Below are 12,216 nucleotides of genomic sequence, written 5' to 3'. Positions count from 1 at the left end.
CTTGTTCCAGAAAAGGGTTTAAGGCAGTGATGCTTATTTTTTGATGTTCTCTTTTGACATTTGATAAGTTGTAGTCAACATGCGCTTGTTGTTAAACAGGTAGTTTTAAAAAAGGAAAGGACAATTAGCAGTTTCCTGATGTTGAATATGTTTCTGTTATCAGGCCTGAGTGCCATCATTTTAATTTTTTCCTCTTGCTTCCATGAATTGATTCTTCAAATAAAAGGTTCACGCGTAAATAGAAAGAGAGGAACTTGCAGCCAAGGTCAGGCTGAGCAAAGGAAAATCGGCCCTAGAGAGAAGCGCTCTCCTGTGCTTGCTGCCTCCTGCCTGGCCTTGAGCAGGTCCTGTTCCCAGGGAGGCTGCTCTCTTACACGGGCCGGGTCTGGCCGTGCCTTTCCCATGGAGCTTTTGGGAGGGCACGTGAGAGAATGTATGTGAAAGCACTTTGCACTTAAGCCATGCCTGCGACGTGTACACTGCTGTCCTTGTGAGTGTGGTCCCTCTTCTCAGTGGATGGGTCTTCGAGGCCATGATGGTGCTGGGACAGCCTGTGATCTTGGTGGTCAGCTGGGCTTGTGCCCCAGGGGGCAGCAAGAGTCACGGCGCCCACGGCATAGGCCTCCTGTGCAGGTCGAAGTACAAGGACACATGTTAAATAATATAGGAAGTCAAGTTCATTCAATTTAAAGGGTTGTCTTTTATTCTAAGATTACGTCCTTCCTAATTTGGGTGATAAAATGTCCTCTTATATAATGAAGGTGATACTAGAGGGCAATATTTTCATTTTAAAATGCTCTTGGTTGCAGAATAAAACGTCAGCTGCCCTTTTGTCAAAGCACAGAATTTCTTATTGAGTTTGCCTGTCTCTGAAAGCCAGCGTCGGGGACCCGCAGTCTCGCTACCGTGTATGTTTACGTGCCGAGGAATTTCTCTCGGAGTCTTGAAACAGCCTGTACGTGGTTGAAGGAGAGCCCAGCGTCTGCTCTGCCTGGTAGTCCAAGAACAAGCCCTGAGATCACTGTGTGAGCTGTTAGGAAGTGCGTGCTTGTGTCCTGCCCACGGCAGAGCAACGACCCTGGGGTGATGGGCCTCTGGCCTCCCCGAATCCCCTAAGAGACACTCCTGGGAGGTTCGTGTGGTCTCCTCAGCGAGGCTGCCCCTGACCTCAGGCCTGGGCACCTGAGGCATCCCCGAGCGCTGGCGCTGGTGCTGGTGGTGAGCCTTCTGGCGCCGGGGCTGCCGGCTTCTGCTTGTGCCCCTCTCAGCCGCCTGCCACTCAGCGGCCAGTCCCGAGTGGTCTGGATTCCCCGCCAGCTTGGAAGTGCCTCATCTGGCCCCATGACCTCTCTCTCCCTCGCTCGCTGATGCCTCACTTCCCTCCTCATCCCCCGCCCCCAGCCTGACTCTCTTGATGTGGAATAAAATAACTGATGTGCACACATGAGTGGTTAGTGGGATCATGTCCTAGGAGAATTCCACGGGGGGGACGTGCAGAGTTTGAAGTGCAGTGACGTGCGGAATATATGCTGTAAATTCTAGGAAGACAGTCGGATGGAAAAGAGAGGCGGGGGGAAGGGTGACTTCTGTTGCCTTAACTTGTAATCGCTCAGTGTCTGGAATGCTTGGGGAGCTTTTCTTTTTTAAGTTGCTTGGATTTCAGATCTCTCCCAAGTGACGTATGCGTGTGCCATCCATGCAGTTTAGTGTGGTATTTGTGGGCACGGTTCTCCTGTGTATAACATCAGTTTGCTGCTGTGATTTAGCCAGCAGTGCCCCTGCTCCGCCCCGCGTGTTTGCACAGCTCCCGCTGCTTCTGTCTGGTGTCGGGCACGTGAGGTGTGACACGCGCTGGGGCCCGTGTGCCTGCACGCGTGCTGAAGGGGAATGCTGACCGTCAGCCCTCAGCTTCTCCTTCTCCTCTGGTCATGACTGCGTGCTTGCCCGCAGCAGCTGGGACCTGACTGTTCTTTGCACTTGTGCCTGGTTAAGAGCTTTCAGAAATACAATGGACATCTTTGATGTGTTATTGTAACTTTAGTAAATGCTTTATTCCCCTTTAATTCCCCCCAATGCCTTAATTTAGTGCACTGTTTATCTCATTGGATAGAAGAATTGACCATGTGAAATCTTTGTACATGAACTTCAGGTAGAGGAAGCTGGCTCTCTGGAGAGTTCCTAATTCGCAGAGAAGGGCTTATCTAACACAGGAGTTTTAAACTGCTCTGGGGGACCCTGGCGCTCTAGGGAGGCACCCAAAATGTTGCACAGGTTTAAACTGATGGATGAGCCTGTTTTACTTGGTGGGGTTTCTAGTGTGAAGAGAGTGTGCTCCTAAAAGTGTGTGAAACACATGACTTTCAATCAGGGTGACACTGTCCCTGCAGTGCTCTGTCGGGTGGGGAGGTGGTGGAGACTGCGGGCCCCTGTTCTTTGTGACTTAGTTTGAAAGTGGGATGGTGTGGTGTGAAGCTTTGGGAATGAATGAACTAAATAAAGCATTTATTCATCTCTCAGTGACTCCCTGGCATGTCTCTCTGTTTGCTGTTTCAGATGTTTTCTTTGTTCCTCACACCGATGCCCAACCCCCTACCCCCATATGTACACTTCTCCTGCTCTACTGAAAGATGGCCTCACTTTCAGTCTCCCTCAAAACCAGCTGCATCTGTGTGGCAGAGATTGCTGGTTTTCCTTCATTGTCTCCATCTGTGATAACAGACCCACAGTTCTAGCTGGAGACTTGAATTCTCTGAATAGGTCTTCATTTCCCAGACTTCTTACAGCTCGATGTGGCCATTTACCATAGCTCCTTCCTGAAATCCCATTAAAGTTAGAGGGAATTTTAATTTTTTTAAAAGGCATAAATCCACTAGGATGACTATAAATAGCAACAAAATTTTGGAACCTCTCAAGAAAACAGATGAATGGTAACTGACTTAGAAATACCCGAGGAGACAACGTTGTAAAAAAGAAATGAGAGCATCTGAGAATCTGATTTTATTGCAAAGCTCCCAGAGGCTCTGGGATTGGCAGTTCCAGGTGCCTCTAGAAGTGGATGTGAAAGAGTGAAAGCAGGAGGGCTGGCTGAAGGCCCTTTTCAGAAGCAGTTACAACTCTCCACTCCACACAGTTGAGCAGTTGTTCCTGCCCCAGCCCGGCGGGAGACTGAGGGAGGCGAGACATCGGCCTTCAGTATGTAAAATCCTCAGCTCAGAAACAGGCTGTATCCTCCAGGCAGGAAATAAAGGAGAAAGAGACTTCTTGAGAGATCTCACCAGCCTAAAAGGAAACACCTAAAGATACCAATACTGAATGTGGCTAAAGAAAATCACACACTTCTAACAGTGGATTCCAGTAAATAATTCAAGAAAATTCTGAGAATGAAGGCTATGTTTCCAAATTACAAGGACTGGCCAAGTACTAACCACGGCTGGTGACCAGCCAGGGCACATCACTGTGGAATTTCAGAGTGCTGGGGAGAAAAGATTCTATAACTTCTGGAGCGGATAAACAGGACACATACAAAGTATCAGGAATCAAAATAGCTTTGGAATCCTCAAATGTCACATTGGATAACAGAGGAATTGGGACCTTTCAGAATTCTGAAGGAAATGCATATAAAAGTCATGCTAAAAAGACCTGTAGTTTCTTTAAAAATGTATGTTCCACACACCCTTTCTTAAGAAACTATTAGAGGATGTACTCTTCCAGAACAAAGGGGTAAACGAAGAAAGGAGAAAACCTGGTATTCAGGAAATGTGGATCCAACGCAAAGAGGCAAGGTGACTCCCAGGAACACAGTGAAAGCCTTGAGGACGACAGCTGTGCATCAGGCACAGAAGGCACCCGATCGAGACTAGATGTGAGGGGCTGAGGCTCCAGAGAAGATGCCTTAATTATTAGAATAACTGTTGTCTCTGAACATGTTTAGATAGGAGTTGGGATTGATTTATTGACAAGTACCTAGGAAACCAAGGGACATAACTCCAAGGAAAACAAAAGGTTGGGCAAGAAAGAAAAAGTTACCACGGTAATACTAGATGCCTCAGCTGTGACTAGTATTTACACAGTCCTAATAACATGCACCTACTACCATAAGCGCTATGGGGGGGATGAAGGGTGGGGAAGTGTGTGTGGGTGAAAGCTAAATAATAAAGAGCAGAATTCATTACAACCAACAGAGGGCAGCAGCAAAGCCCAAAGCTGCTGCTTTCTAAGGAAGAAATGGACACACCTCCAGAGACTAATCAAGACAAAAAGGACATACAAATCACTTAAAAATTTAAAAGGGCAATTTTATAGGTCATATAAAAAGATAAGGGTATATTATAAACAACTTTACGATAGTAAATGTGAAAATTTAGAGGAAATGGACACATTCCTAGAAAATAGAATTTACCTAATTTATGGAAGTACTCGGACAGCCGCGGGGGCAGCTACCGCCCGAAAGGAAGTGGCATTTGAGTACTTGACGCGGAAATCTTGGCGCGTCTCCTTTAAGAGGAGGTGAAGCCCCGCCCCACGTGGGAACGCCGTTTCTCAGCGCCCGTTGTGATCTACGTCACGACGTGGAGGGCCAATGAGGACCCGGGAGGTGGGGCGTTCCTGTGCGTGTGGACGAGGTGGGGGCCGGACTTCCGGATCCGTCCTCCTGGGATCCCGTCGGCTCTGGGGTAGGCCGTGGCCCGAAGGACCCGAGAGCTGGGTGGGGTGGTCCTGGAGGATTCTCGGCTGGGGCTCCCCTGGCGGCAGGGCCGCGTGGTCTCCGAGGATGTGGCCTGTGCTTCTCCCAGGAGGAGTGGCCCGGCGCCTGCTGCGTGGAGGTTGGACGTGGGGGAACTTGGCACCTGCGGCCCCGGGTGGTCGGTGTGGCGTAGAGCGGGAGGCACCGGCCGAGCGGGGCGCTTTTGTAAGCGCATCTCAGGTCGGGACGCCCCTCGCAGGTCCGTCTGCTTGGGCGCGTTCCCTGAGATGTGTGGCCCAGGCTGGAAAGACGAGTTGCTCCTGGCTGAGCACCGGGGAGCCGCCGCGGGCAGAAGCTGCAGTGAGGAGGCGTGGGGGAGAGGCTTCGGCCTCAGCGCTCCCGGCCCCAAAGCAGCCCAGCCGAGAGAAACCCAGCAGAGGCGGGCAGGGTAGGGCCTCGTGGCGAGGCACTGTGGATCCACGTGTCAGAGAAGCCCTTAGTGTGCGGGGAGGACGGGTCCAGCGCCGGCCTCCTCCAGCACCAGGACGGGGAAGGCCGGCAGGAGCGCCGCAGGCTGGGAGACCGCTCACCCCGGACTGTACGGCAAGTGGGAGGGAGCCTACGGCCGCCACACCGGGGCAGGTCTGAGTGCAGGTAACCCCCGCCTCTTTCAACGGTGGAGAATCCACGCTGGAGAAGAGCCTTATGAGTGCAGCCGCCGTGGGAAGGATGCATTCAGCGAAGGATACACTCTTGTTTGGCACCAGAAGGTTCACAGCAGAAAGGCCTGGGACTTCCCTGGCGGTCCGGTGGTTAGGACTCCGCGCTTCCACTGCAGGGGGCACGGGTTCGATCCCTGGTCGGGGAACTAAGATCCCCGCAAGCCAAAGGGTGCAGCACCGCCCCCGCCCTCCCCCCCCCCCCAAAAAAAAGCCTGATGAGTGCAGTAACATCAGAGAACCTTTAGCGACATCTCTAAGCTCAGTCGGCCTCAGAAAGTTTATACTAGAGAAAGTCCCTTTGAATGCATGGAATGAAAGCGTTTTGCCAAAGGTGTGCTCTGATTTACACTGGAAGTTCACCGCCCAGAAAAGTGTTAGGAGTGCAGCAAACGTGGGAAAATTTCCTGCCAAAACGTCAATCTTGTGCTGCATGGAAGTCTGTTGAGTATGTCCAGTGTGAGAAAGCGTTAAGCTGCAGGTCCAACCCCATTCACCCCTGGCAGGTTCACCCTCGAGGAAGACCTCATGGATGCAGAGATGGGGGAAGGCCTTCCACCCAAGAGGCTTCTTCATTTAGCAGCAGAACGTTTGCGGTAGAGAGGCCTATGAGTGCAGCCGATGTGAGAAAACCTTCAGTCAAGGGCCTCACCTCGTAAGCATCACGAAGTTCATGCTGGGGAAACGCCTTAAGTGTGCAGGGAACGTGCTCTCTCCTCGTTCAGCGGAACAGGACGCGTGCCAGAGACGAGGTGAGGGAGCCTCTGTGAGGATGCCCTTGGCTGGAAGCAGAGCTTCGTAGGGTCAAACGGGATATTCCTGATGAGTGCTAGGTGTGTGGGGAGCTTTCGGGTGCTCTCACCTGCCCCGGGGCCCTTGCCAGAGTTCTCTCGCTGGCAGGGCCCATGACAGAAGCCATCTCACCACTCTGCCAGCTGGGAGGGACTCGTCACCTGTGCTCGTTCCAGTCCCTGGAGGGACCCATGAGCAGCCTGGGCCTGTTGATGGGCCTCCTCTCCTTCCTGACTAGTTAGGGCGTGGGTGTGACCCAGCATTGGCTAGGAGGGCCTCAGCTGCGTCCTTTCTGTGGCTCTCAGGGATGGTTTACCTTTTTTCAGGGACCTTGTGGGCCTCATGTGACTCTCGATGGATTTGTCCAGCTTCCACGTCAAACTTCCAGGGGAACTGCCTGCCTCCCATTAGTCTGCTGGGTGTGGAAATAAAGGCCTTGTAACTGAAGCCACCTTGAATCTGGGGGTTTCGGCTTACTGTGTAGGGTGAGTTGAGAACAGGATTGGGGTCTGCCAGCATTAAGAGGGCGGGTGGGGAAGGGGAGAGAAGATGATAGGGAAAAACTCTGTCTCCTTTTGGCTTAGTTTGTGTTGCTGCCCAAGACCTTCGGGGAATGACTGACGCTTAGTGGGCTGAATCCCATGGGCTGGAAAGCAGGATTATTTTGGACACAGAGATCACCCTGAGGACGGGTGGTTGGTGTGACAGCCCCAGTGCATCTCAGAGCTGTATGAGTTTGGTCCCTTGTATCCAGGGGGTGTCTCACATTCCCCAGCACTGCTGAGGGGAAGCTTTTTCCCAGCACCTCTCTAGGAGCCTCGTCTCCTGAAGTTAAGAACCTGGTAGGCATGTGTCATCGACCATAAGACCCACAGGGGCCGTGTAGGAGCCATAATTAGTGCAGAAACACTAGGCGTAATAGTAGGGAACAGGGGAGTCTGTGGCAAAGTTAGGGGGCAGTGTGCCCCTTTTAAACACACATTCATAAGTGTGCTTGTAACTCTGGCTCTGAAAAATGAGAGTGTACAGAAATTCTCCAGGCCTCCAGACGCGTGTCTCTCCAAGCTTACCATCAGCAAATAACCTAAAGGTTCTGTAGTGGTTGCACCTGCTCCAGGGTTGAGAGGTTCACTGGGTTACCCTGGGCTGCTGGACCGAGGCTGGTGGGCAGGAAACCACCTGTTGGCGTGCCAGAGATTCGCTGGGAAGCTGCTTGCACGGGGTTCCGTTGAACCTGGTGGGACACTGGCGGGAGCAGGCTGGACTCCCGGGGAAAGCTGGGAGGCTGCCTGTGGGGAAGTTGAAGTTTCTGGGAAGCCTGTTAGGATACCTGAGGAGCTCACCCGGGAAGCTGCCTGCTGGGTGCCGCTGACACTGCAGCAGGTATGCTCCACCGGTGTCGTATGCCAGCCAGGTGCCTAGGGGGTTAGAAAGAAGGGAAGCACTATGGAACTACGAAGAGAAACCCCCCTCCTTCCAGCATCCCTCCAGCGCCCTCTCCTGACCAGCTTAACATCGTTCCAGTTCCAGTATCACAGCTGAGCAGTGGAGCTGGGATTTGGGGAGGCTTGGGGGAGGAGTCTCAGACCCAGCCTCCCCTGCAGTCAAGGGGTCTGGCCTGTGAATTGACTTGGGTCTGAGAACCAGGTGAGAGGCCGTTCCTAGCCACAGTTGGGACTCAAGTCAGGGTTTTGGCTCTTAGGCCTAAAGGTTTTTTTGTTTTTGTTCCCCCCCCCCGCCCCTGTTTTATAGATCAGTCAGTACTCTTAGGAGCACTGTGTTCAGTGAACCACTGTTAGAGACCCCTGGGGACCAAGGTGTTCTGATTGGGGGTACACGTCTGCTGTCTCTCTCGGTGGATGCACCCCCCTTGCCTTTTGTGGTCGATTCCTGCCGTTTGGCCTCTGCTCCTCTGGAATCCCATCATCTCCACTGAAATTGGGGAGCCCACCTCAGCGGCAGCATCCCCACCACCATGCGTGCCGTCAAGGAGAACAGTCCCGAAGCCTTCCAAGCACGTGAGCGCCCCTCTTACTAAGGGGTTTCTCGGTGCCCTAGTGAAAGGAACGTCTTCCGGGTCTTCCGGAAATCCATAGTTGGGAGGTAGGTGTGCAGGTCACACGGGACGGATCCAGGCCGACATTCCTATCTCCCTAGGCCTTTGGATTCCCTCCTCCGTGCCAGGGAAGCTCTGGCATCTCACCCTAGCCAAATGTAGGCCATTTCTGAGGATAAGTCTCAGTCAGACAGTCAGATATGTTGTTTAGAAACACCTCCAGCTGCTCAAATGAGTGCATTAAATCTGAACTCTAGTCCCTTTACCATCATCCATAAATTTGGCCTGATCTAGTGTTATGTCCCACCCTCTGTGGTCTAACACCCTTAGAATCCACTTCACATGTGTTTCCCATGTTTCTGGTATATGTTAGAAAAGGCTTGCTCATTTTCTAGGTGGGTTAGCTAGTCTTCCCGGAGCATTGTGTGTTCCTGTCCCACTGGAGCATGCTGTGCTTTGACCTTAGTCACGTGACTGGTGGCAACAGTGGGTAGTTGTGCTGGGTCTTGAGAATAGCTGTCCCTTTTCAAGGCGTCTCCCCTTGGCAAGGGTGTCAACGGATTTTCAAGCAAAGGAAGACGCCACGGACAGACGACCTCTACTGGTGAGGGAGGCTTAGAACAACTTGGGGTTTTAGGCTGGTCAGTTTCCCTGGATCTAACCAAATGTCCCCACCCCAGTTTCATGTTCCCACCCTTTCTCAGTCAGTGCCTGACGTTCCCTTGAGATACTGGTGAGACTGAATCTAGCTGTTCACAAGCAATACAATGAACAAAATGACTGCAAAAAAAGAAAGAGGTTCTTTACTGAAGTATTCTGGTTCTCACTATTACTTGTCCTGAGAGTTAAGTCACCATGACTTGTCATTTTCTCTCTGTGTGCACTCCAGTGCACTCGAAGCTCTATCCCATACCGTACCGCCTGTAGCCATCTTTAATACCATTAAAAAAAAAAAAAAAAAGAAAAAGGTTCAGTAGCCACAGGTGCTCCAAGTCACTTGCTTCAGTCAGCACTTCATCACAAGCAACCAAAGGCGATGGCTCGATTAATTCTGATACTGGTGCATGCGGGCGTGCCACGGATTACTAGCTTCCCGTTTCCCACTGGCAATGAGCTCAACACTGCTTAAGCTCGAAATCACAACAGATCAATTCCCAGATCCCACTTTGCAAGTCCATCTCCTGTGATCACTCCCGGTACCAGTTCTGAATCAGTCAGGGTCCAGTCCAGCATACAGTAACCACACAATAATATGAGCAAGGAAGGTTTGAGATAAGAATTATTAACTATTTCCAGGGAGAAAAAAGAGCATTCGAAGGAATACCCCAAGGGAGAGTACCCACGGAAGGAACAAATGTGGAAGGCAGGGAGCCCTCCCCAAGGCTGGATTGACACCTTGTTGGAGATGGTGGTGTTTTAACTCAACAGACAGACGGCAGAAAAGTTCGCAGGGTTGATCTGCGCCAGAGTTGGTCCGTGTGACTGATGGGCAAGAGCTCTGAGCTAGTGGAAGGCGGGACCCCCCCTATCCCCAGCGCCCCCCTCCCCCGCACTGGGGTGCCTACGTGATTCACCTGGAAGCTGCCCTGGGGGAGGGAGGTGCTGTCAACTTGGCTTAGAAGCCTGCTGGGTCGTGGCTGGGCTTGCCGGTGAGCTGCTGAGAAGCCCTCCAGGGAGTGCCCTTGAACCCTCTGGAAACTGCTTACAGGGCTGCCCCTGAGCTCCCCACCAGGAAGCCACCTCAGGTGCCCTGAAGCTTACTGGGAGGCGAGCTCCTGGGTGCACAGCGCTCCAGCCAAGCACCCGGGGAGCCAGGAGGAAGGAAGGCGCCCAGAGCCAGGAGGAGAAACTTGCTCCTCCAGTGCCCCTCCAGCTCCCTCTAGCGACAGAGCCTGACGTTGCGCCAGCTGCAAGGAAGACGTGGTCTGGACCAGAAGCAGGACAGTGGGAAGTGGGGTCAGGGCTGAGAGGCCACGCGTTTACCACCGGCACAACCAAAGTCATGTTATGACGCTAGCACACCCTCGATGGCAAAACCCAGCAAAGGCAGCAGGAAGAAAAGAATACTGGTCTGTGTCACGTGTGCATGGATGCAAAACGCTGAAGAAAACTCAGAAAACTGGATTTAGCAATACATAAACTGCACTGCGTTAAGACCGCCTTGCGTTTATATTGGTGTCCGCTGGCTCTCTAACTGCGAAGCACCCAGCGGAATGCTGCCTCCAGGCTAAGGCTTTTAGGAAGAGAGCACGTGGGCCTCCTCCCCCTCTCTCTCCCCTTCTGCTTTCCCGGTGCAGATGATGACCGGCCCCTTGGGGATGGAGGAGTTACAAGGTGGTGGCCTGTGAAGAGCTTCCTGCCAATCCAGCTACCATCCTGGCTAAACAGGTGATAAACTTCTCATGTTTTGAGCTAGTGCCCACTTCGGCATAGGTATGTGTGTGTATGTGTGTGTTTTAGCCTTACCTAGCCATATTTATAAGTTACATAGTTCACTGTATTTACAGCTTATTAAGGGATAAAAATGATATGATCATGTTAACAGATGAAGAAAAAGTGTTTAATAAAAAACCCCTGGCAACTAGGAGTGGAAGGGAATGTCTTTGTTCTGACACAGGTTATTTATAAAAAAACCCCACAGCAAGCATTATAACTAATGGTGAAAAATTTAAAGCTTTACTTTTGAGTTGGGTCCACTAAGGCAATGAGCAACCAAACAAAATAAGTGATATAAGAATTAGAAAGGTGAAAACAGAACTTATTTGACAATGTAAGTGTAGAAAATCCAAAATTACTTACAGGTACATTTTTAGATTAATAAGGAAGTTTTTAAAGTTGTTGAATACATAATCAACTATAAAACCAGTTGCATTCTGTGCACCAAAACCACAAAATTAGAAATTAAGACTTAAAAAGGTGCAGTTTACAATGGCATAAAAATCAAGTACACAGGAATATGTATAACAAAAGACATGTAAGAAAACTTTGGGAAACATGAGAGAAGAACCAAATAAGGAGGCTATATAAAAGATGTCAAATTTCTGCACATTGACCTGTAGGTTTAATGCAATCCAGATAAAGATCCTTACATGTTTCTTTTTGAATTTGAAAAGACAGTTCTAATAATTATATGCCAACCTAAAAGGATGAAGCTAGTCAACAGGTTCTGGAAGAAAATGGAGATGCTGAGAGATCTTGCTCTACCAGATTTCAAGACTTAGTATAAAGCTAAAGAGAGAGAATGGGGTTATGTACAAGGGGAGACAAATGGCCGGAACAAAGAACCAGAAATAGATCAATGTGTTTGTGCTTGATTTATGGTGAAACAGACACTGCAGAACAACGGGAAAAATGGTCTGTTGAATAATAATGTTGGGACAGTGGGGAGCCACAGTCTCACACACACACACACACACACCCCCCCACACACACACGAAAATGGATCTCCACATTTCACCATAATAAAAAGTCAATTCCAGGTGCATTTATTGATAGACACGAGAAAGGCAAAAAAAAAACAAAACAAAACTGCAGATAAAATAGGGAAATCTTCATGATCTCAGAGTCTTAAAAAGACACAAAATTCGTAAGCCACAAAGAAAAGATTGATAAATTAATCTACATTAAAATGAAGACGTTCTGTTCATCAAAAGACACTATAAAGTGAATGAAAGACATCACTAAGTGGGAGAAGATATTTGGGATGAGACAAAGATCTTACATCTAGAATTAAGTAAATAATTTTCTACAAATCAATAAGAAAAGAAGACTGATAACCAAATAGAAAAGATCTGAACAGGAACTTCATAAAAGAGGAAATCCAAATGGCCAACAGACACATGAAAAGTGTTCCACTTCAGTAGTAATCATGGAAGTGCAAGTGAAAACCGCAGTGGGACTCCAGTGCATACCTAACAGATGGGCAGAAAGTCAGGAGTCGTCACTGTTGGTGGAAATGTAAAATG

At 50.1% G+C, this 12,216-nt stretch overlaps 1 long non-coding RNA gene across 3 annotated transcripts; it reads left to right on the top strand.

Annotated features, from left to right (window-relative positions):
- Positions 1-4,615: 4,615 nt before the first annotated feature.
- Positions 4,616-6,647, top strand: LOC309825191. 3 transcript variants are annotated; one of them, XR_014297006.1, is made up of 3 exons: positions 4,616-4,673; positions 5,910-6,155; positions 6,522-6,647. It is a non-coding gene; the product is annotated as an uncharacterized lncRNA (long non-coding RNA). The 3 variants fall into 3 exon arrangements; XR_014297007.1 differs by having other exon boundaries at positions 4,658-4,823; XR_014297008.1 differs by lacking the exon at positions 4,616-4,673 and adding an exon at positions 4,846-5,338.
- The last annotated feature ends 5,569 nt before the right edge of the window (positions 6,648-12,216 follow it).

This window comes from Grampus griseus (genome assembly GCF_964374135.1).
Source record: "Grampus griseus genome assembly, chromosome: 7".
Classification (NCBI taxonomy): domain Eukaryota; kingdom Metazoa; phylum Chordata; class Mammalia; order Artiodactyla; family Delphinidae; genus Grampus; species Grampus griseus.
The sequence above is the reverse complement of the archived record's forward strand: the minus strand, read 5'-3'. Positions and strand labels throughout refer to the sequence as shown.